We start from the raw sequence: 26,481 nt of genomic DNA on the forward strand, positions 1-26,481 counted from the left end.
ATGCATACATTCATGAAGATTCTGCATTATTTAATCTCTTTAAGTATTACAATACAGGGCGATAATATTTGGTGACAACAATTTGAAAAGTGCAACGCCGTTTATTCGACGCAAAAAGTCATTTTGAGACTAATATCCCATTTAGGGCTAACATCCTTTTTTGGGCTAGTAAAAATATGCTTTGATGTTGAGGAAAAAAGTAAAGATTAAAGTGATTTTTGCTTTAATAAAAGCAAATAAGTAAATTTAATAATAGTGTATGAATTCGAAACGTATTATTGACTTACATAAATTTAGCTTACTGAATCAGAAGCATATAATAATAAAAAATAAAGAAACTCGACTTCCATCTTAAATGATGGCAGCCTTGCTTCAGTGGACAGACAACTGAAGAACTTAATGCATATTACTCGTTCTTGTGTTTTGCAGGTGACTGAGCATCGAATTTAAGTGACGAAATCATCACAAATGAAGTACTGGGAGATTTATGAAAATAATACATTTTATGGAGTGGAAAGATGGTAGAACACCGCAGATAGAAGAACTTAATGACCCAAACAAAGATTAAGTAAAGAAAGGAAGGAACTGAAAAAAAATAAGAAGTGTATCTACAAAACTAATAAAATGCTACTAAACTGGATTACTGAAATTTCTTGTTTTAACAGAGTTCTGTTATTGCACCTAAGATTCAATTATCCGAATCTGACTCGAATGAAGATTATTCCGAATAATCGATTTTTGGAGTAATCGATTTTCACGTTCACAAGAAATAATTATTTCCTCTCGAAAATTACTTAGTCAACTCAAATTACTTAATTTGACTGAATTTTCAAAAATTTTAGAATATTGAATAGTTTATTTAGAAATTAATTTACTTTTTTTTAGCCCAAAGAGGCAATTTTGCCCAGAAGGGCTATTAATTTCGTTTTGGCATTTCTCGTTGGAAACTTAAATGCGTTGATTCATTTTTCCAGGACGGAGAAGACGAATTGTTGCCACCAAATATTATCGCCCTGTATTATATTTAAAGAAATTAAATAATGATAAAATCTGCAGGAAGTATACATATTTCTCACATTTTGAAAAAACAGCGGTACCTAGAGCCATCCAATTTTGAACAATTTAAGCCTCCACCGGATTATGGACATCTGGAAGGCAGAGTTTTGGGTTTCGAATTTTATATTTCATATTTTGTAAAACTTTAACGAAATTTTTATCAAGAAACTCAATGACTTCAGAGCGAGCAGTGTACGGATGAAAAAAAAATATCAGGAGATTGTTTATCGGGAATTTTAAAGATATGCTGTTTTTAATATTTTGGGATTTTGCTGTTGAATCGAATTTTATTAGGCGTAATCGCCAAGAACGTGATATTTAATAAATAAAGTTGACACACATTATAAATTATTAATTAAAAATTAAAATCCCGAATATGGGCATCTGGAAGCCCTATTTTAAAATTTCTTTTATTATCTATCTCATATTTTGTAAAATTTTACCGAATTTTTGATTAAGAAACTCAACGATTTCAAATGGAATAATGGCAACACTGTATGGGAAAGAAAAAATTATCTCCAGCGCGCGAGACTGTGTATCGGAAATTCGAAAGATACGGTCTTTTAAAATTATTTTGCGATATTGCCAGTTGAATTGAATTGTAAGGTTTAAGGGCGAAGACCATGATATTTAATAAATAAAGGTAACACATAAAAACGTTAAAAAATGCCACTTTAGACGTACTATAAAATCTAAAAACGTTCAGAATTTTTTCCAGTGAACCCCCCACTTCCCCCAAAAATGAAGAAGAACAAATTGTGACAAATAACTGTATTTTGTTTATCCCAGCAATTCACAGTTAAGCAGCTGTCGATTTCGCCTTTGATCATTAACAAGTAATTGTTGAATCTTTCAATAAAACCAAATTTGTTTTGCATTAATGTGCCATTTAGAAATAATGAATGCATTCTCAAAACAGTCTTCTGCCCATATCCAATATCTGGAATATAGACTGTTTAAAATAGGCAAATTTTAAATGATTGAACTTGCTTTCTTCATTCCGTTTACCGTTCATTACATTAGGTAACAGACAGCAAGGTAACGCAGATAGATAAACACAAAATAGTGATTTAAGGAAGTTTCAGAGTCTAAGCGCAACAGAGTAATCCTCTAAAATAGTCATTATAAAAAATTTTAAAAATCAGCACATGACTATCTTGAGTAGAATATTGAATTATACGCATTTTTTATCGCATTTCATTTAAACTTATTGGATTGAATTAAATCTATTGCGTCGATAGCGCATAAACCACAATAGAATAAATGCACTCTTCAAAATTCACTATTTTTGCTTATCATAGTGACACTCTGTCGCTAGGATCATTTAACAGCGTTACATTTCATTCATTTTATAACTCAGAATGCACAAAATTTATACCATCTGGAGAATTATCTAATAGTTGCCACATGTTTTACTTAAATGCTATAATAAATCTAAAACGATATATAAAAGAAATTAAACAAAAAAAAGGGGGGGAAAGAAAAAAAAAGAAACTTTTTCCCACACGATTCAGTATTTTTCATTCATTTAATTCAGTTCCTACTTCGCGACAAGGCAAAAATACATAAAAAACTCAAAATATCTATATTAAAAATTACGAAGTAAATCTTAAACACTTATATCCTAGAATATATTTCAGAATGAATTTAGCATCATTTAATTCGCAGTAATAAATAAAGGCGTTATCTTTGCTGTTGCGAAGCTTAGTTTTTCTAGATTGGTAATAAATCCGCTATTCTGCTAAGTTTCAAATGTAAACAAACATGGCCGTCATTGTAATCAAAAAGTAGGCTTAGCCGCACTTAGAAAACTTTACTGTTGTTGATAATTCCACAATTATTGCATGCACGTTAACTAAAGGCATAAAAATATTAACCAGGACAATATAATTCAATCATTTTTAAAGCAAAAAATTGACAATTTACAAACATATAAGAATAAAGAAACTGAGCTCATTAAGCCGAGTAACAGAGTTTACATATATATTTATATATTTCTGGTGCGACCGATTGCAACCAAAATACGAGGTGCACATGTACATGTTATAGGAGTCCTACATACAAAATTTCAACGATCTGAGGCTACTCGTTTTTGAGTTGTGCTAGATACGTACGTACGCACAGACGCCACGAAAAATTCTCTTCAGAATTCATTTTAAGTCAGTTTTATAATTTTTGTGTGCGAAAAGAGTCCTTTATTCTGTCCTTACGTGCAGATGTCACGCATAAACATCGTTGAATTGCATTCGATAGCCGTCGAAATGGATATTTTCGTTGAAATATGATACCCGAAATTTTTCGCTATTGCAAATACTTCCTTTTTACTTCGTACAAGAAAGTAAAAAAGCATCTAATTATTTTAGGTATCCCAGTCAGTGTCAATTTTATGGGTCAAACAAGTAATTAATAATAACAGTGATAAGTATTGCGTATATTGCTTTTAAATCACTTAGGTTTTAATCAGTAACACAGAGATTAAAATTAAAATGGAAATTAAATATCTTAACACTTTGCTAAATGACGACATACCGGTCCAGTTGGTGTCATTTCTGCGGGTCCAAGTGATAATTAATAATAATAGAGATAAAATCTTACGTATATTGATTCTAAATCATTTAGTTTTTTTAATCAATAACACACAGATTAAATTTGAAAAAAAAAATTAAATATCGTACACTTTGCCGAATAGCAGCTTATTGGTACCGAAATATTTTCTCTTGCGTAATGGTAGCACATTTCTTTTAAATCGATCAGTTTTGTGGTTATTTGTAGGATAAATATTTAACTACTGCCAAGTGCTAACACACTGTTTATGAATGACTGAATTCATCAAACAAAGTTTCGGTAAATTCGTACAAAACATAAAATGAGTTAAAATATAAATTAGAAATTCAAAATTCGGTTTCAATACGCACATGTTCAGTTTCACGTCTATGTGTTTTCAAAATTTCATGCCTTCGTTTTTCATAACGTGAGCAATAAATAAATATATGTGCATATACGCATACTATTCTTCATTATCTAATATTTTTTATTTATATGATTATGGAAAAGCACTCGAGGGCTATTTGCCTATGGCGAGGAATGACTTCGTGGAGGACTTTCTAAGGGAAACTGGCTCGTATACAAGTTACACATGGGGAAAACCACGAAAACGCCCATGCAGCCAGCCCGTTCGCGGGATTCGAACCTCGGACCGAACTACCAGTGTTCAGTAAGTTTATCGCTCGGCCGCTGGTGGGCCTAGAGATTATATGGATGTATATTTATTTCTCACACAGTATTGTTTTATAAATTAAACACCGGTCGATTTTGTCTTTCGAATCCATTTTTAGAAAGATATAGATAGGTATAAGCACAGAGAATACCTATAATGCATTAAAAGGTAGGTAGGTATAGTTTTTCTTTGGGGGGGGGGGTACCTGCCTCTAAAATTTACATAGAACTCTTAAAAATTCTAGGATCCTTACAGATGTTAGATTTGCATCTACGTGTGACATAGTGTGGTTCCATAAGGCTGGAGCGATCATTATTTTAATAATTATCAATTAATTAATTATTATCATTATTTTAATAATTTTATGCCTCGTCATTATTTTTAAAAGATAAATAAACAATGAGCACTAACGCTGTTAAACAAGTGACTAAACCAAGAAATTAGGAATAGACTTTTCTCTATGCATCAATCTAACCGCTCGTATATTGTTTGAATGCAGGACCGAGAAAGGAGGAATTATACGAGATACATGCATACATACGTACTTACGGGTACAGACATCACGAAAAAAATCGGTTTTGAATACATTTTAAATCCATTTTACGATCCGTTTTGGAAAAAACAGTCCTTTGTGCTGTCCGTAAGTACAGACGTCATGCAAAAACTAAAGTCCAAATGGATTCGAGAACTGTCAAATTTAATATTTCTGTTGAATGTGATCCGAGAATTGTTCGCGATTACATTGTAGACATTAGGTTATTTCGAAGGAGACATGAACAATGAGCAAAGCCTTCGCTGAAGTCAAACTACAGGCCTCTCGAATATGCGCCGAGTGTGCCGACCACTATATTACGAAGGCATGCTAAGAAGGCGGGAGAAATACCTTATAACATTACTTCCTTTACTCCGTACAAGAAAGTAAAAATTAAGCAAATTCAACTTTAGACTGAGGAAGATTTGAAATAAAAGGTCTATATACCTAACGAAACCCACGTTTTTGCCAGATTTTAAATTTCAAATTGGCATACTTCTCTTCCGAGCGTAATAACGCAGTTGACCCTTCATCAATACGAGATAAGGGGCGTTGATACTTTTAAATAGTAGAAAATCCACATTAAACTTTTGACTGTACGAAATTTTAACTATTCATAATATCTTATTATTTTCAGCAAGCCTTTCAGCAGATAACATGAATACTCGAATTAATTCGTATTTTGCATGTTGTATTCTCGCAGTAAGTTAAGCTGCTGAAAAGAATATGTCATGCAGCAAATCATAAAAAATGGACATTTTTTTAATGCTATAACTCACAGTTTTTCCAAAATGCAAGTCTTGACACATCTTATCCTACGAGTCAGCTTGGACGCTTCAATGATTTTTTTTTATGTGCAATGCGGAGACGAGCTAGTTTCCCTTTAAAATTTTCCACAAAGGCAAGGCAGATCTAACATGCTTTATTATAATCTATTAAATCCAATCCAAGCCATGAAAAGTTATGAAGTTTCATTTACTTTATAGTTGAATTGATTCGTTAAAAATTATTTACTAGTTTAAAATAATTATGTAATTCGTAATAACTGTTTATATTCGTACCAGTTATACGCAGGTAGATAGTGATATTAAAAACATTCTAGAAAAGCTGTAGTGTAACATACAACATACGTTAACCTACTTTAGAATGCCTAAATTTGTGTCTAAATTTTACAAGATTATTCGTCTGTTTACATTCACATTAGTATTGCGTTTTATTATACAAAATTATGTAGATTTTACTCTCATTATTAACCCCAAACATCGAAAACGTGAAGTGTTTCGGTAGATTTTTGTATACATATAATAATAAATGGTAGCATAAATTAGGAATATTTATTTATATTTTTACGAACCCGTAAGCATGCAGCACTTTTTTTATCAAATGAAACATAACAGAATGCTGGAATTTTTCTATATTTTATGCAATTGCGCAATTATGACATATCCAACGGTTCTCATCTGTGTTCATTCTCGAAACGGCATTTTGAGTTTGAATCGTGTTAAAAACAACGTATCATTTTTCAAATTGTTGCTACCAAATATTATCGCCTTGTATTATATTTAAACTAATTAAATAAAAAGAATTTGCCCGAGTGTATGCATGTCTCTCGCATTGTAAAAAAATAACTGTACTTAAAGCCATACAGCTTTGAATATCTTAGTCCTCCACCTGAACGTGGGCAGCTGGAAGACCAAAATTTGAATTTCGAATTTGCTTTATTATCTGCTTCACATTTTGGAAAACTTGGAAGAGTTTTGACTAGCAAGCTCAGCGATTTCAAAACTAACAGTGGCAACACTGTACAGGGAAAAAAAAAAAAAAAAATATTTTTATCTCCAGCACACGAGAATGACAGTCATAAATTCTAAAGATATGTTGTTTTTAAATATTGTGTAATTTTGCTATTCAACTGAACTTTATGTGCGTAAGCGCCAAGAGCATGACATTTAATAAAAAAAAGTAAACACACAATAATAAAAAGGCAAATGAAAAGTTTTGTAAAGTCTGCTTAGAAAGAAAACTGAACATTGATATAATAAACTGAGAAAAGGCTGGAAAAAAGAAACACACAGAAAAATGTATACCAACAAGTTGCATCGGGAATTCCAAACCTACTGCTTTTAAATTTTTTGTAATTTTGCTCTTGAATTGTATATTACGTAAAATATGAATTGTATATGGCGAAGAAAATGCTGATTAATAATAAAGCTAAAAAAGACAAAAAAAAAAAAAAAAAAAGAGTTGGCAGGAGTGAGGGTAACTGGTAGACTATGAGCTCAGCTAGAACGTAAAAAACTTTAACAAACGTCCCCTCCTTTAGGAGTCCTTTAAAACCTGAAACCCTTTCAGCCCCCCTTTTTTAATTTATGGTTGAATTTTCCCCGTAAAACTTAATTTAAAGGTCAAATTATTTTGCGCAAAATTTCATCATCTAATGGATAAAAAATTAATTAGCTAAATGAGTTTTTTTGGAATTCTTATTTCCCCCAAATCATTCATCTTCCTTTTCGTGCAGTTACTAAAAACGATTTTTAAATCAAATGTTTTAATCTTCACTTGTTAACATGCCCATGGTTTTAAATGACGATGAAATCGGATTTCTAAATGAAATATAAATTCAAATTAACGGAAATTAAGAGTTAAAATTTTAATCCAGGCAGTAAAAACTTTCTTCTCTCAAGCAGTGAATTTTATCTTTTATTATCCTTTTGCCTTTAGTATACTAAAGAATATAAAATACAATGCATTAAAAACGTTCTTTAACTACGCAGTTTTAATCACCTGCATTAAAAAGAAGAAAAACCTTTTTAGCTGTCATAATATTCTTGACCGTGTGTAATAAAAGTAAAATCTCAAAGCTCTTATAAACAAATTGCACTAGGATATTAATAAAATTTCAAGGAATAATAGAAATAACATTAGTGTTATTTCTATTATTTTTTGAAATTTTATAACACATATAAGAATGATCGCATTTAATTCGTCGAAATTTCTGCTTGACAATTTCGATTTAAAATTGACAGTTATTAATAGCTCCACGATTTTATTTTTAATCACATATGATAAAAAATACTATAAAAATATTTTTTAAATGTTTTTTGCTGATGACTACATCAGATCAATACCGTGTAAATTAAAAATGTTTTTAATATATTTTATTGACTTATTATCTAATCATATATGAAAGATGATAGGCTGAAATGAGTCAGCAACCTCGCAAAATCAGTTTCAAGTTCAAAAGAATCTTTTCATAAAGTTAACACATCGACATTTTGTTGCTCATGGGAATCAAAATCTCATGGCCCTGTTTCCGAAAGGTTATCCAAATCTGAAAGTACTTTGTCATTAAGTAATGTGAGTACATTAAAATATATTTTTTAAAAAAACCGCTAATTATTTATGCATAAAAAATCAAGTATCAAAAGCCTAAAGCAATCATAGCAATCATATTTTGCAAAAATAATGTAAGAAATAAATTTCTTAGAACAGCACAACAAGCAATTTTCTAATATTTTTAAAGAAAATTATTGTAAAGTTTACTTTTTGTTAAAAAAGAATATATTTTTTATGTAGTGTGGACATCACTGCCACTTTAACATTCCAAAATAAAATACAACTAATTTAAGTTAAAAGGTAGCGAAGAAAAAATAATAAATAAATTGCTAAAATTAAAACTCACTTCTATTTTCCCAGAATTCCTTTACAATTTCTTTTCACTGGTGCAATATATAGGAAAAAGAGTTCACAGAAAAATCTCGAGCGAAAAAAAAAAATTATAATAATAAAGATAAAAAATAAAAATAAAATTTCCCAAATCACGTGGGAAAGATGCTGCTCCCCAGGGAGAGGATATTTAAACCAAATCGCTCCAAATTCCACTCCCACAGAAAACTGACGACTGGATTGTCCGCCTTTTGGCCATGTCCGGCCGCACGGGGGCGCTAGTAGACGGACATAGCTCTACATCTCCGAAAATGAAAAAAAAGGCTGTATCTCGCCCCACAGCATCGATTATTAGAGAAGATTTCGGATTTCAGTTTCATTCAAATTATCCATTAAAGAAAAATAATGAAATCATGCTTTATTCTACAACTAATTATACGGTATTAGTTTAAAATTATAAGTCTCTACGTTCGCTGTTTTCAAATAAGTGTTCTCACAAAACTCATATCATAGTTTTGTTTTATTTAATCGACGAGATTTTCCCACCCATCCCCCCCAAAAAAAAACTTTAAAAAAATAAAACTAAATAAACTTAAAACTTCTTGTTTAAGAAAATAATTAAAATATTATTTGGGAGTTCGTAAATAAAATATTTTGGTTCTTTTAAAGTTAATAATTAAAAGGCTTTTCTTTCTTTTAAAGTTATTAAATTAAAACTCACTATTATTTTTGCTAAATAAATTTTGATTATTTTTATTCTCTTAAAGATTAAAATAGTTTTGTTTTTTAATTTATTAACGAAAACTATTTTAAAGTTTTATAAAGTATAATAATTAATTAAAGTATAATAATTTTACTCTTAAAATGTTAAAAAGTGAAAAAGGTTTATTTTTGGATGAAAAAGATTTGCTTCTTTTTTAACTTCTGCCAGAAGTGATGTCATAACAATTCATCAAAATATCTGTGTTTCTCAGGTTTAAAATTTTAGTTTTTCAGTATTCATAAAACTGTCTTTTTTATTTCCTGTAGGAAGTAAAGGAAGTATTGTAATTGCAAAAACTCTCGGTTATCAGATTTCAATGAAAGTATCCATTTTGACAGTTCTCGAATCAGATTTGACTATTGTTTTGCCTGAAGTCTGAACGTACAGACAGAACAAAGGACTCATGCTTTTTAAAAAGGATTGTAAAATGTTTTTTTTGTGACATCTGTACGTACATATGTATTTCCCATAATTTAAAGACGATTAGCCATAGAACGTTGAATATATAAACGTATATATATATATATATATATATATAACGTTGAAAAAATTATGTATATATATATATATAACCTTGAAAATATATATATATGCAAGTAACATAAACAAAAGGAAAGAAGAACCATTTAAGAGTCCTGCACCTAAGGTGCAATGATTTAATTAAACATAATCAAATGAATGAAATGGGAATACTCCTATCTTAAATACCAATAAAGTAAAAATTAAAGAACGCCAATAAAGAAAACTAAGAATTACAGATTGAAAATTACATAAATTCCAATCCACAAAATCGCAATAGGAAAATGAAGAAAGTAAAGATTTAAAAAATAAATAAATATCTGAAAGGTTTCAGATTTTAAATTACGTCCAAAGGGGCGTTCTTTTAATATTTTTTGCGTTACCTTTATTTATTAAATATCAGTTCTTCGCACTTAAACCATAAAATTCAGTTTAAGAGCAACATCGCAAAATAATTTTAAATTGAGGATATCTTTAGAATTTCCGTTACACAATCTCACGTGAAGGAGATAAACATGTTTTTCCTGTACAACCTTGTCATTTGCTCGCTTTGAAATCCTTGAGTTTGTTAATCAAAAATTCGTTAAAGTTTTACAAAATGTGAAATCGATCATAAAAAATTTCCAAATTTCAAATTTGGGCTTCCAGATGCCCATATTCTCAGTAGGATAACGTCATTCAAAATTGGATGTCTCTAGGCACCGTTGTTTTATCACAGTGCGAGAGACATACATACATTTATTCAGATTCTTTATTATTTAATGTCTTTAAATATAATACAGGGCGATAATATTTGGCGGCAACAATTTGAAAACTGAAACAACGCTTATAGTGAATCAACGCAAAATGTGAAAACGAAATTAATAGTCCTTCTGGGCAAATTGATTCTTTGGACTAATAATGTTTTGCACTAGAATTATTAGTAATTATAAGTCCTTTTTCACATGAACCATTTGTTGTTTTCGTTGAACGCATGAATAAATTTCTAAATAAACAGAGACATAAGAAATTAAAGAGATGTTTAAAATGTTAACTACTTAATTAAAAACGTTTTTAAAGTAATTTCCTGAAGTACTCTGAAATTTATTTGGAGCGGAGGTTACCTTGAAACTTAATGAATGAGTCAAAATGCAATTCTTTTGGTAATGTTGCAAGCGTCTTAAATTATACAGCAAAAGCTTTTGTACAGTTGATGTTAGGCTCGTGAAAAGCCATTCTTAGTCGCACATTAATGCATTTTTGAAAAAGAACTTAAATGTAATGAAATTTTTGGAGTGAATGTCAAAAAACGTGAGTACTTCAACTTTTTCTGCATTGCAAAATATAATTACTATTGGCAACCACGTATAATGGAAGGGGGAGACCTTTTTTTTTTTTTTTTTTTTTTTCCCCGAGGAAAAAAAGAATGTGAGGATTCTTTCAATCATTCTGCACGGTATTTATCCCACAAACACACATTTCATCCATCACCAGTTTTTTTAGCCAAATATTCTTGACTAGGAATTAATCGTTTAGACCTTTAATCTTCTCGCTAATAATTCATGAGATAGTTCATTTTTCTTCCTTAATGAGAAGGTTCGTTCTCCCTCCCTTCCCCCTTTCAGCTGTGGCAACGCCATCATTCCCTTTGAGCGCCATTGTTTGATAGTTTGCAATTTTAGGTGAACTTTTCGTTTCGCCAGTTCCGGGAAGGCAAGTTCGTATTGTTTCTTAAGCAAACAGGGATTTTGACTTTAGAACTTAGACCAAAGTCCTTTTTTTTTTTTTTTTTTTTTTTTTTTTTTACACTGAACTCAGGTAATTTCATCAGGGGTTCGATTTCTCTTCAAAAGTGATAATAACAGGTAGTACAGAAGTTTGATATCAATTCCAAATACTTCGAATTTATAAGCTATGCCGGAATATTGAGCAATAATCTATACATATAAAGAAGGAAGTTTGTATGTTTGTCCTCTAATAACTCCGTCACTACTTATAGTGGTTATTGTCGGCAAACTTTCTACAGTTCTTTTCTGGGTCCTGAAAAAGGTCGACGTACACTTGTTTCCAAAAAAGAAGTACCCAAAATCAGAGATATTAATCAAAAACTTTAAAAAACCATAATTTTCGCCCTAATTTTTCTCAGTGGCAACAGTCTCACAAGCTGGAGATGGAAATCTGCTTTATTTCGAACGTTGTTGCCACCGCTCGCTTTCAGATCATACAGTTTGTAAATAAAAAATTTCTAAGTTTTACGATGATATAAAAATAGCATTGCCAAACATTAAATGCATTATTCCGGATTCCGAAAATTCGTGGGAAGCCATCTCGATTGCGTACGATTTTATTCAGCCGAGATATTAATTAAAAACTCCGAAAACATAAATTTTCGCACTCCTTTTTCCGAGTGGCAACAGTCTCGCGCGTTGGAGATGAAAGCGCTTTATTTCGAAGAGTGTTACTACTGCTCGTTTTTAAATCTTAGACTTTGCTAATCAAAAATTTATAAGTATTGCAATCTCTCTCTCTCTCTCTCTATATATATATATATATAATTGAAACAGAAATTGTAAAGCTAACTAGTAATGAGACGTAAGACCTATTTGGTCTTAAAAATTTTTTGCGCATAATGCTGCAAAAAGATATGAAATATTAGTAGGTAGAAACATTGCAGCGATCTTGCTAAAAAGTTACCAGGAGCTGTAGCTCCACGAAATAGTTCAACGCTGTATTACTAAAATATTAACAAAGAAGAAATTTAAAAAAAAATATTAATCTGGAAAAAAAACTGGAAAATAACTGGAAAAAAAACTGCTTACACGCGAAAAAAACTGTGAAAATTAATGTTGGAAGACATGCGAATGCACGAGAAACTAATCTGACCGTTGTGATATGTGAAAAGTTAATACACATAAAAATAGATTGACGGAAAAAATATTAAAACATAAAATGCAAAAATTATTATGAAAACATAAATTGCAAAATTAGAAAAATACAATAATTCTAAAGCGGAAAATGGTTAGCCCACTCGTACCCAGGCTTTTCAAGGGAAAAATCATTGAGTGTCGAACTGGCCAAATACCATTACGCGTTTCGCCGAAACAGACCATTAAAGCTCCTGTTTGATGATTAAAAATTTTTTATAAAAAACATGAATTGTCTCGAATAAATCTTTTTCGGAGCTTCAATTCTCTGTTCCTTTTTCCCGACACGTCCGCAGATATATATATATAAGGAAGAATGTTTTTCGTTTCTTTGTTCGCGTTATTCATTTCTGATAAATTATGATCAATTTTTTGCCTCATTTTATCGACTAAAATTGAATACATGTGAAATATTGGATGGAACTTGAGCTTTTATTACCATTTGATTAGAAAGACGAAAATCATTAAAAACTGCGCGCCATTGTTCTGGATATAATAAGAGAGAATTAGTTTATTTTGCTGTCGAAATTTTTTATGTGGGTTCCATATCGTATAAGACTGAATAATGTATTTCTATGAATTATATTTGCATCGTTATTAGAGAAGGGTTACAGCTGTATCGTTCTCTCTGTTGTTAGATGCATTACTCTCAATCTAACTTAACTGCCGTCGGGTACTTCTGCTAGTATTAAAATACAATTATTAATTAACAATATGAATGCTGTGATTGCTTTCATTGTTTTAACTTATACAGTCATTATGTTTCTTTGAAACAGGAAACATGAAAAATGTGCAGCGCCCTCGCCGGGACTCGACGTCTGGAGTTTTCGAATATGTTTCCAGTTACATCACGAAGGCATGCGGAAAGGAGGACTGGGTATTAGGGAATCAATCGCCAAATTATGGCAACAACGAATTATCGTCCACCACCTTTCAGACTTGTTGAGTATGCTTCCAATTACACCACGAAGGCATGCAGAAGAGAGGGAGAAAATACTTTGTAAAATTAAGCTATAATGTATATATATATATCTTTGTGCAGAATTCCCATCTAATCTCTATTAATACAATAGAAAGTAGTAGTAGTACTGTATAAGTAGAGTATGTGTTTTCTACCAATATGGAACTCATAGATTAAGGTGTTGTGTATTCTACACTAATACACAATACCTCAATATATGTATTATTATGTGGAGTCATTAAGTTTATTTATGAGCAGAAAATATGAAAAATGTGCAATACCCTTGCCGGGATTTGAACTTCAGACCTCCCAACTGCTAATAGGTCGTGCTTCCAATTACACTACGAAGGCACGCAGTACAGCGAGAGGAAAAACATAGCAGTAATACTGACAAATTTTTTTTTTAAATGTGGGTTAGTAGGAGTGGGTCTAACAGCAGACTTGTAGACTGCAGGCTCAGCGAGAGCATGCAAAACCTTAACAAACCCTTTGGGCGATCCGCTAAATCTGATCCCTTTCACATTTTTTTGTATTTTTATTATTATTATTATTAATACTTTGAAATTTTAATTGTAACTCTTCGAGATATAGACTGAAATATGAAGATCTCAATTGCAGTCTTTATTCCCTTTTTCTGCTTAACTTAATAAATGAATCATTAATTTCTGAAATTAGATTTTACAATAAATATATTACACGAGGTTTATATAAAAACTAAAGTTACTCTAAACCAGAGTTCCTTAAACTATTGGTCGCTACCCCCATGGAGGTTGCGCGTCCCTGCAGCAGGGGATCGCCAAAAATTTTAGCAGTTTTGACATTTCTTTAACTTATTATAGTAATTTTACAATTACCAAATATATTTACACAATATATCTGAAAATAGATAAAGATAAGACAATGCATATAAATAAAAAACGAAAACTTTTCGACGCATTTTTCTTATAATAAAAACATTCATTTTACTTGATTTTGCACGTGACGCTGTTATTTCGTCTGTTACTTATTTAAAATTTTCACATTGTTCTATGTCTTAAAATTAGATATTAATGACGTAAAACTCCAATAGTATATTATAGTACAAGTAAAGAAATAGACAGTTTCACTCACGCGTGTGTCGGATTTGCGCAATGCTTATGGGGTTCCCACAAAATTTCCGTAAATATTATGGGATCGTGGGATCGCGAAAAAAATCTCAGTGATAAAAAGAGGTTACGACTGAAAAAAGTTTAAGAAGCCTTGCTCTAAACAAATCTTTCCATGTATCATGACTTTTTTAATTGAATTACAAGATAATCCTTTTGCAAAATTATTTAAATTTTTATTTGAAATTTCTTCATTCATGTAATGTACAAACGAGGAAATTCAACCAACATTTCGCTGTTTCATTATTTTACTCATTATTACTTAGTTGTAAAAGATGAAGGTATTTTGAAATACGGCATTGATTTTCGCACGAAGTCAGCCTTCCTCGAGTATAACTTACCGATCCCCCTCCAGCATATTAATGCAAATAGCATCGTTAAACGAAAGCTCGTCAACACAAATTATTAGCATATGCCATCTAGAATTAGATAATTTCGTTGCTAAGTAAGAAGTCTTCCATGCATTAAATGCGTGGATGCTTAATCTGCAACACCAAATCATCACTTGATACATCGAAGAAAGGCTTCGGCAAGTTGGCGATATTAACTCGCGCTCTGCAAACCCGGCGACCATCCCGTGATAAGTGGCCATGATAAGACATGATGGAACCTCAATCGTCTCACCTGGGCCGCGTCAAAAAAAGGCGAACGGAGGGGAGGCAGAGAGGCCTGATCCTCATCATTCATCACCGCAGACTAATCACCCATTTTGGGCCGCGTGAGGACGCGGTAATTGTGAACGTGCCCGCAGAAAACCAACTTGTAGGTATAACCCTTGGCCACCCGTGGATTGCCCCCCTTCATCTTCTGATCCTTTAGTAAATATAATGTTTGCTGGGGGTTTCTGCTGGATCATCTACTGGAGCAGAGCTTCAGTTTCGTGGTTTTCCTCTGCTGTGGCCTTTGCTTTCGATTTGGCTACTTCGCATGCAAATAATAATAACAATAATTAAACAATCTGACGTGTACACCACATGACTTCCTTGTACGAAACATTAAATTATACGCATTTTTTCTTGCATTTCGTTTAAACTTACTGGATTGAATTCAATCTACTTCGCCGACAGTGCATAAACCACAATAGAATAAATTCATTCTTTAAATTTCACTCTCTATTTGTTTACCATAGCGACACTCTGGCGCTAGCTTCACTTAACAGCGTTACATTTCGTTCATATTATAAATCAGAATGCATATAAATTTATATCATTTGAAGAATTATCTAATCATTGCCACATGTTCTATTCAAATACTATAATAAATTTACAATGATGTATAAAAGAAATTAACCAAACCAAACAAAAAAGAAACAGTTTTCACAGACAATTCAGTTTTTCTCATTCAGTTAATTCAGTTCTCACTTCGCGACAAGGCAAAAATACATAAAACTCAAAATATCTGTATTAAAAATTACGAAGTAAATCTTAAGCACTTATTTCCTCGAAAAAAATTCCAGAAAGGATTAAGCATGCTTTAATAATAAATGAAGGCGTAATCTTTTTTGTTGCGAAGCTAAGTTTCTCTAGATTGACAACAAATCCACTATCCTGATGTTTCAAATGTAAATAAGCAATGGCCGCCATAAAAAAAAATTATTAGGCTTAGCGGCATTTAAACAACTTTAAAATTGTCGATAATTCTAAAAATATTGCATACAGATTTACTAAAGGCATAAAAACCTTAACCGGAAGATAAGAACAACATAATTCAATCATTTTTAAAGCAAAAAATGTACAATTTACAAACATATATGAGTAAAGAAACTGAGATCACTGAGCCGGGTAGCAGAATGGATATATATATAAATATATTTATATACGTTTGGTGAGGCCGATAGCAACCAAAATACGAGGTGCACATCTACATGTTATAGCAGTCCTATATACAAAATTTAAACGTTCTGAGGCTACTCCTTTTTGAGTTATGCGAGATAAGCACATACGTACGTACATACGTTCGTACACGCAAGTAGTTTTATAATTTTTTTGGAGGAAAAGAGTCTTTTATTCTGTCCTTACGAAAAGATATCACTTAAAAACATCGTTAAATTTCATTCGATAGCGGTTAAATGGATATTTTCGGGGAAATATGCTGCCTAAAACTTTTCGCGATTATAATACTTCCCTTTTACTTCGTACAAGGAAGTAAAAATGAAAATCTGGAAGGTTTGAGATTTTGAATTACGTCCAAAGGGGCGTTTTTTTAGCATTTTGTGTGTTACATTTATTTATTAATTATCACGTTCTTCGCACATAAAGCATAAAATTCAGCTCAAGAGCAATATCGCAAAACAATTTTAAAATGCGCATATCTTTAGAATTTCCGATACAGCCACTCGCGCGCTGGTGATGAAAATTGCTATGGCTCGCTTTGAAACCGCTTTGTATGGCTCGCTTTGAAATCCTTGAGTTTGTTAATCAAAAATTCGTTAAAGTTTTACAAAATATGAAATCGATAATAAAACAAATTCCAAATTTGATCTTCCACATGCCCATATTGGTAGGAGGATTACGTCATTCGAAATTCGCTGACTCTATGTACCGTTGTTTTATCACAATGATAGAAATAGACATACATTTATGCAGATTTCTCATTATTTAATTTCTTCAAACATAATGCAGGACTCTAACATTTGGTGGCAACAGTTTGAAAAGTGAAACGGACATTTATAGTAATTCAGTAATTTATAGTAATTTAAATATAACACAAGGCTACAATACTTTGTGGCAACATTTTAAAAGTGATTTATCCGTTTGTAGTGAATCGACGCAAAATCGCGAAACGAAAACAATAGTCCTTCAGGGACAAAGTCCCTTTGGATTAAAAAAAAAAAAAAGAAAAAGTGCGTAACTAGGAGTGGGTGAGAAAGGAACGTTTGAGTATTTCTTAGTTTAGCAATCTTAACAAGTTTATAAAAATATTCAGAAGGTGCACATTCGTGTGCATTTTAACAGTACAAATTTCGAAGTCATCGGAGCCTAAATGAGCTTAAAAATAAAAGTCATCGGAGCCTAAATGAGCTTGAGTGTTAAGTGATTATTTTTTTTTATCATTGAAAAACATGTATTTGCGAATCATGTTAAAACATAACAGAATGTTGGATACTTAATAATAAAATACTGAGCAACTATTTCTAATATCCGTAAAGCTGCATTCATTAGATTTGTTTTGTGTATATTTTCATACATTATTTCAGTTTGCTTTCTCAATATAAGTGTTCAATAGACAAAAGGGGCTGAGCAGGTAACAAAGTTCTAAAATAAATCTATATGCCTCATCTAAATTTTTACATTGTGTGGTTCAGCGGTATTTCTATTTAATCAACATTCAATCTACTTTAAAACGGAACTTTTTTTAATACCAAAACCAATTATTCTAATCTAGAATCTATTTAAGATCTCATTCACAGCATACAAGCTGCACCAAACTAATCGAAAGCAAGTCCTGAGTTCAGACTGTTGCCACACAGAGTTCTCTAAATCAGCTCTGTTCAATTGATTTTTGTGTTGCCATTCAGAGGCAGAAAAAAGTGTCTATTCAAACCGGAAAAATATATAGTTTTACATCAATAAATAGTGAAATTGTTTAAGCATTTAGCTCGCATCAGTACTCTTATTTTAAGAACTTTATAAAGTATTTTTCCCACCTTCTTAACATGCCTTCGTGGTTTAATGGTCAGCACACTCGCCGCATATTCGAGAGCTCCGTGGTTCGAGTCCCGGCGAGGGCATTCCTCATTTTTCATCTCACCTGCTTCGAAATAACCAAATGTCTCTACAGTTGCGCCCGAACTAAAAAGATGGTGGATAATGATTCTCCACCACTAGGATTTGGGGATTGAGTCCCCTAATCCCCACTCGCCCTTTCAAAGGAAGTACATAAGGTATTTCTCCCTCCTTCTTAGCATGCCTTCGTGGTGTGGCGGTCAGCACACTCTAGGCGTATTCGAGAGGTCCGTGGTTCGAGTACCGGCTCATTTTTCATCTCTCCTGCTTTCAAAAAATACCTAATGTGCCTACAACTTTAAAGAAATAGAATACATTCAATATTATATATATATATATAAGGTTATATATATAAGGTGCATGTACTTAAGAGAAATTTACGCATGTTACATCTGATGTAGATACAACATAACTCCCTTGTACGGCCTATTAAATTATGCAAATTCTTTTCTGCACTTCATTTAAACTTATTCTTCGAGTTTCATTAGAGGTATGTTTCTAATTCAATCCATTCAGTTCTCACTTCGTGGCAAGGCAAAAATACATAAATCCCAAAATATCTTCATTTAGAAAAACTAAAACACCGAGCACAGTAAAAAAACAATTTCAATTAAAGTTAAAAATTTCTTGAAATTTTAATTTACAAGGTTGCAAATTAAGAAATGTTCTATAAAATGATTTCATCACTAGATCTCAGCTCTTTTTTTATTTAAAACACTGTTTTTAATCAAAGAATGTTCTATAAAAAATTTTCATCACTAGATATTAGCTCTTTTTTATTTAAAATACCATTTTTAATCAAAGAATGTTCTATAAAAAAATTTTCATCACTAGATATTAGGTCTTTTTTATTTAAAATACCATTTTTAATCAAAGAATGTTCTATAAAAAATTTTCATCACTAGATCTCAGCTCTTTTTTATTTAAAAGACTATTTTATATCAAAGAATGTTCTGTAAAATATTTTCATCACTAGATCTCAGTTCCTTTTTATTTAAAAGACTATTTTTAATCAAAGAAGGTTCTATAAAAAAATTTCATCACTACATCTCAGCTCGTTATTATTTAAAAGACTATTTTTAATCAAAGAATGTTCTATAAAAATTTTTCATCGCTAGATCTCAGTTTTTTTTTTTATTCAAAAGGGTATTTTTAAGTAAGAAATGTTCTATAAAATAATTTCATCACTAGATCTCAGTCCTTTTTTATTCGGAAAGCTATTTTTGGAAAAAAATGAACCTTCATAAAATTCCTTTAGTCATATCAAAGCGACGGAAATCTACAAAATCACTGCCTGTCATGAAAATTTCATTGTAAAGTTTTTACGACAGGGAGTGTTTTTTGTGAATGCTAGTCTCAGCTACGGCTGAAAGACATGCACCGCATTTAATCCTTAGTTTGATAAAATAGTAGGTTGTGCTCTACAAACTAAAATCATTCGCGGTATTTACATATCTATTAACATCTCTGTATTGATTTCGATATATAAATAATATAGAGCGTTTAGATTTATCATAGAGCTAATTCAATTTTAAATTTATCCAAACAGAATTCGTTACAGTCTTGAGTGTTTACCAATAAAAAAAGGCTACATTTCCAAAGCTTTAGATCTGCTAAAACAGCTGCTCGCAACTTAAGAAACAGGAAATAATCAATTACACGTGACTGTTTCTCTGATACGCTTTCTAAGCTATTCTTTCAAAATGAACGTAACTCGCATTTGTTAAATACGATGGAAAAAAAATTGTTTTTAAGCACTGATTTTCATAAATCGTTGATCATATTTTTTATCGCTGATTTTAAGAAAGCTGAAAAAAAATTAAAATACAACTCAAAAAAGGAAAAAAAAAAAAAAAATGTGAAAACTTTCAGATTTTATATTACTCACAAACAGATGTTCTTTCAGCGTTCTGAGTGTTACCTTTATTTATTAAATATCATTTTCTTCGCACTTAAACATCGTAAAATTTAATTCAACAGCGATGTCATAAAATATTTAAAAACAGCATATCTTTAGAATTTCTGGTACACAGTCTCGCGCGATGGAGACAATTTGTCACAATGCAGAAAACCTACATACATTCATGCAGATTCTTCATTATTTAATTATTTAATTTCTTTAAATATAATCCAATATTTGGTGTCAAGAATTTAAAAAGTGAAACGTCGTTTATACTGAAACGCCACAAAATGACGTTTTGAGACTAATATTCCTTCTGTGCTACCGCCCTTTGGGCTAACAAATTTTCGAACATTAAGATTACATTAGTGACTAGAATAGGTTTATTTTTATGTATGTTTACTTTTTCTAAAAATACGTTTGAACAAAATAACCCGTCTCATAAAAGTACATCAATTCGTGTGCTCATAGTTTGTCGAGGCAAGAAACAAGAAAAATAAGCAATGCCTTAGCCAGGATTCAAACTCCGGACCTTCCAGTGTTAGCCGGGCATGATTTCAATAACACCACGAAGGCACAGGTTGAGGAGGAGGAAGTTCCTTACACATTTTAAAGGAATCTATCAATTACAATGAATCTGCACCTCGTCTCCTATTTGCAGCTAAATTCATTTCATAGCATGTTTCTCGAAGTTTTGCACTAAAAAACAGAAAAATGCATTTTCTCTGATATATACAGAGAGAGATTTAAAGTTTATTAAGTTAAAAGTAAATTGAGTCAAAGCAAGGTTATTCCTCAACAATATTAAATTAATAATCGTGTAAAAGAGATTTAATACAAAATACAAACATATTAAAATTAAAATAAGAATTCATAGTAGTACAAACTCTAAAAATAAAAATGAAAATGCGAAAGGGGGGAATATAAAGATATAATATAAGTTAAAAATATAAAAGTAATAACTAATCTCCTTTTACTGAAACTCCAATTCAGAACTCATCACGGGAATATGAATTAAAGCTTCACAAAAGTTGATTAATATGTTTCTAAAATGTGTTTCGTTCTCCTGGTTCATTTGAGATGAAAAACCAAAAAAAAAAAAAAAAAAAAAAAAAAAAATCTATTAAATTTTAATTTAAGACACTAAAATTCATATAAATGTTGTGGCATAGACCCTGATAATTCACTTCAAAAGAAAAATAAGCGCATATTTTTTCTCCTCGGATATCTTCCCTGCAGCTTTTTCTGAATGTGATTTAGAACTTCTGGTTTATGGTAACAATGTAAAGTGTATGCAGAAATAAGAAATTATTTTGTGTAAATAAAAAGAATATTACTGAAATTGATAACTCCTTTGAAATACATAGCACAATAATATTACTGTGCTTTTTAATGTTATATGTGCATCAGTTAAGCTGTCGCTTAAAAAAAAAAAATAAAATTAAAAAAAAAAAAAAAAAATGTGTTCAACGTATTTTTCTTCTCTCGGTTTCCAAACGGTAAAATTACTAACAAAATGACTGAAATAAGCGAGCAAATAATGTATGTATTTAATTTGCCTTGAGTGTGTGATACATAAACCGTTTAATTACCTTTCCTGCTAGATTTCAAATTATCAAATCCATCAATGAAAATGTAAAATCTTTCTTTTGCTCGAAAAACATTTTTAAAAATGCAGTTTCGTTTTACAAGGGATGTGACCTTATATTCGTTTTTATACAAAAACTAAGCCAGTTATTTCGATTAATTTATTTCACCTTATTTGGTGTCCATTGGTTTAATTACCGGTAACCTTAGTATTTAGCAGCTAGATAATCTAAGATTAAGTGTAATTTTCACTAGATAACTTTTAAGATGGTCCGCTAAATCTGTGATTAGTCTTTGAGAATGAAAGCACGGAACATTTTTCTTCTCTTTTTGACACTTTTGGCAAACTTGTAAAAAGGCTCCTCCTACATGACTACAAAAAGGAACACAGAATCCACCTTGGTAGTGACCCGAAGGTGGTGTTGTTGGCGTTAGTCGCACCAAAATCGTGCACAGAACAGCCTACCGTTCGGCTTTCTCACTACGTTACAAGCGAGGTGAGGGAGAAGGGATGGAAAAAGAAGAAAATAACCTCTCAAAAAAAAAAGTGTAATGTAAACGCTCCGATAACGTCGTTGGCTGAGCGCAGTTCTCCGGTCGTAAAGCTATTCATTATACACAAGAGCGGGTCGTCCTATCGCGCTAAGGTATCGACGAATAGCGGAGAAAAAATAGGGAAAAGAAACAAGCTAAAAAAAAAAAAAAAAATGGACACGAAATATTTGGAGTTGTTACATCCAACACCTTTTTTGGCGAAACGAGGCGTGGAGTTAGTGTTATGGTGGCGCCATCTGTTGCAGATATCCCAAACTCAATTTCAAATCTCGACTAAAATCCTAATCTTCGATTTCTGTTCTTTTAAACATGGCTGTTGCCACCGAATTTCATTGCAAAAGAAATGGAATTAAATAAATTGTATCGCGTTACTTTGAAGCTAGGTTTATTCTGAGATAAAGTGAAAACATCAGATAATATACGGTAAACTATGAAAATAATAATAATAGAATTACCGAGGCTGACAACAAAAAATAAACATAATACGATAAATAATGTAGAATTTATCTTGATCATGCTCCATCGTAACGGCAGCTGCCCTTAATATCACATAAAAATGAATTTCTGCTTATTTTAATTCAATTTCCTTCTATGTTTAAAAATGATAAAGAATGCCAACTTTTCCGTTACCTCTTTTTTTACTTTTCTCTTTATTTTTATTTATTGTATTTTGTTTTACTTTATTTTATTAATTTACTTATTTCTTGGAACAGATATGAGTTAGGTTTTCGAGGTTACTTTCTATCATTTTTGAAAAAAGTTGTTCTTTTGTTTTAATCTAACACGGCTCAAATGCCTTAACCTTAATAAACGTCCATATAACTTAAAGCCAGAACATTTCTGAAAAATACCCTCACCGAGGAAAAACTCGTGATTTGTATTTTAAAACACTGGTGCAGCTTTTATAATCATATTTTTCGAAATAGTAAGTTCTTTTACAGCTCTTCGAATTAGGAATAGAGTTAGGAACTGATTGATGTATAATATAATACTTTATTTACCTGTTTAACAATATATACATAAAGCATATTTTACTTAATTTAAGCATACTTTACTTAATTGACAATTACTTAATTAAAGAATACTTTAGTTAATAAATAATATACTTTACTTATTTAGTATTTAATTATAAATACTTCAATTGTTTAATAGTTTTATGCATATTTATAATAAAAGGGATAATAGTTCAATTGCAAATAATCTTAAATTGTTTTGTTAAAATAAGTTCTAACCAATCAATCAGTTTTTACTTTGTTGTACGAAGTAAAGAAAATACTGTAATCGCAAAACATTTCGGGTATCATATTTCAACAAAAATGTTCATTTTGGCTGCTCTCGAATCCGTTTGAACGATGTTGTTAAGTGACATCTGTACGTACGGACAGAATAAAGGACTCTTTTTCCTCAAAACGAATTGTAAAATGGATTCAGGAGAGATTTTTTTCGTCTCAGCGCACGTAGGTATATATGTATCTTGCTTAACTAAACAAACGAGCAGAAATTTTGTATATTGGACTGTTATAACATCTAGTTGTGCTCCTCCCCTTTTCGCTGTAATCATCGCATCAAACCTACATATATATATATATTCCCCGTCTATTAGCCGGCTCGATAAGTTCCGTTTTTTAATTCTTATATGTTGGTTGATTGGGCATTTTTTGCTTTCACAGAGATTGAATTTAGTTGTTCTTATATTCCGGTGAAGGTTTTTATGCCTTTAGTTAATCTGCATGCAATAATTGTAAAATTATCAACAATCTAAAAGTTCTTTAAGCCTAAAGAGGCCTCTATTTCTTTAAATTTGAAACTCTTAGTAGAATAGTGAATTAAGTCAGCTTAAGTCGGTTGACTTTCAATTATCCAATTAACAATCAGTTTTATCATCCTGCCCGGATTGTTTGTTTTGGCTTAGAAATTCTAATTTAAATTACAAAAAAAAATTTAAATTGTATTTAATACTTTAGGTTTTTCGATATTTTACAAATTTTAATGAAGATGTTTTCAGTTTTATGTATTTTTACCTTGCTGCGAAGTGAGAAATGCATGCGATGCATTCTTACGAAAAATGTGTTGAAGCTTTTAATCAGACATATCCAGATACTGGTGAACCTAACAAGATAATTATTTTCTACTTAGTAACCGAATTTCAAAAATTAAATATGTTGCAATGACCAATAAAGAAGGAGAAAAAGATGGCATCGCAATCAAATATATGCGTTGCTCAGTCATAAAAACCTCGCTATCATTTATTTCCTGTTGGGGAAAACTAATCTCTGTCTTGTAATAAATAAACAGTGTTTAAATACAACAGCATAAAACTGGAAGTGAAATTTCAAGTGATATATTACTTGCAATATTACTTTAAATTTCAGCTACAGTTTATATTATTATGTTATCTGCTGTCTTTCCCCATCTCTACATATAATAAACGAAAGAGTCTGTCTCTGTGTGTGTGTGTCTTTCTTTTGTGCTACGCGTAAGCTAGTAGACCCAGGGCTACGAAATTTGGTACATAGGTGCATTTAGACAAGAGCCAGTGCACCTCGAAGCGAGTTTTGCAAAATTCGAATCAAATTTTTTTAATTTAATCTTTTTTTTTTTTTTTTTTTTTTTAAACCGCATCATTTTGAATAGTTTCATCCTTTTAGAAATGTGGTTTTGGAAACAGTTTTTCATTCATTGCTTTGGATACTGAACAACTACTGACTGCTTTATCTTGAAAATATGAGATTTATTGCTTATTTCACTGTAGTTTTTTATATTAGGTTTTAATTATCCGCTTAGCGGCTACTTAAAACATATTTGCAGGAACAGTATAGGAGAATCAGGAACTGAAACCATTTGCCACCAATATCCATGTTGAAATTTCCATAATTTTTTAAAGTTTGATCTGCGCGACTCCTGGAGCACCCGGTAATTTCCTGTCCAAAATCCTTAATGATCTTTTTATGTTCATTCCATCATCTATGGCTGACACAGAGAGAATTGATAACGATTTTTTAATCGAAGAGTAATGGAAGAATAATAAGAGAATGCAAGAAAGAGAATATAGAGATGGATTAAGTTATAATTTTTGAACGAATACTAGTTTTATTATCAAAGATATGATCATCAAATTAAAATAATGGTTACCGTCCTCACACCTGTGAGAAAATGAGCACTTTTTTCCCTCGAACAATTATCTTCTTTACCTCTTATTTCTTTTCCATTAATTCCTCTGCTTGACAAAACCTTAACACCATCCAACAAACAGCGGATATGGATAATGTTGGGATGCTTTAAAAAAATATATTAATTATCGACTAACACCAATGTCACGATGCCAGCTCTCTTCCTGTCATTTCTAATGAATGACAGTAATGCTCTCCGCCGAGATCTGAAAAGAGTTGGTCAGAATATCAACATCCTCACGCGATGCATCCTGGCCCCGAAGCACTTCTTCGAAGGTCCACCGGCGTAATAACCCTTCCTGCCGAATCTCACAATTAGCCCCCGCCCCGCAGAGATTGCGTGAGCATTCCCAGAAGTTTAATAACAGGAAACATTAAATGTCTGCCATTCAGACGATTGTACGTAAATAAGTAATACCTGTAGGGAATCACAAACTGGAGTAAAAATGATTGTTGGCTCGATTGTTTGAGATACGACAATTGTAAATTTGCGCAAATCAGAAGCTCGTGGGATATTAACTAAGCAATTAAATTAATCCTGGGTTCCGTCGCATTATTAATGGAGTAAAAATATATTCACTATTAATTTCAGATTTTTTAACTAAGAAAAAAATACGCACACAGCTTCCTCGTCTCAGCACGCAGGGTGGAACAAGAGTAAACACGTGTTACAACTAAACATGAACCTACCGAATGAATGTATAAATAAATAAATTAAAATAATTAAAATAATTTAACGTGGCGGGGCATGTCCTCAAACCCATTCCATGTTTTAAATAGGA

General features: G+C 31.5%; 1 protein-coding gene across 4 annotated transcripts in view; it reads right to left on the reverse strand.

The window, feature by feature from the left end:
- LOC118183479 (GATA-binding factor 2-like) overlaps nucleotides 1-26,481 on the reverse strand; it is a 550,695-nt gene that overhangs the window by 509,122 nt on the left and 15,092 nt on the right. For 2 of the 4 annotated variants that reach the window (XM_085813408.1, XM_085813404.1), the window contains exon 1: nucleotides 8,488-8,617. The exons of the other annotated variants lie outside the window; for them this stretch is intronic. The gene's annotated coding sequence lies outside the window, so the exon portion shown is untranslated. Of the gene's footprint in view, nucleotides 1-8,487; nucleotides 8,618-26,481 lie in introns of those variants that run through there. 4 annotated transcript variants of the gene reach the window in all.

Source organism: Stegodyphus dumicola, chromosome 3 (genome assembly GCF_044657685.1).
Source record: "Stegodyphus dumicola isolate Sdum_Otavi_A_Nest chromosome 3, ASM4465768v1".
NCBI lineage: Eukaryota > Metazoa > Arthropoda > Arachnida > Araneae > Eresidae > Stegodyphus > Stegodyphus dumicola.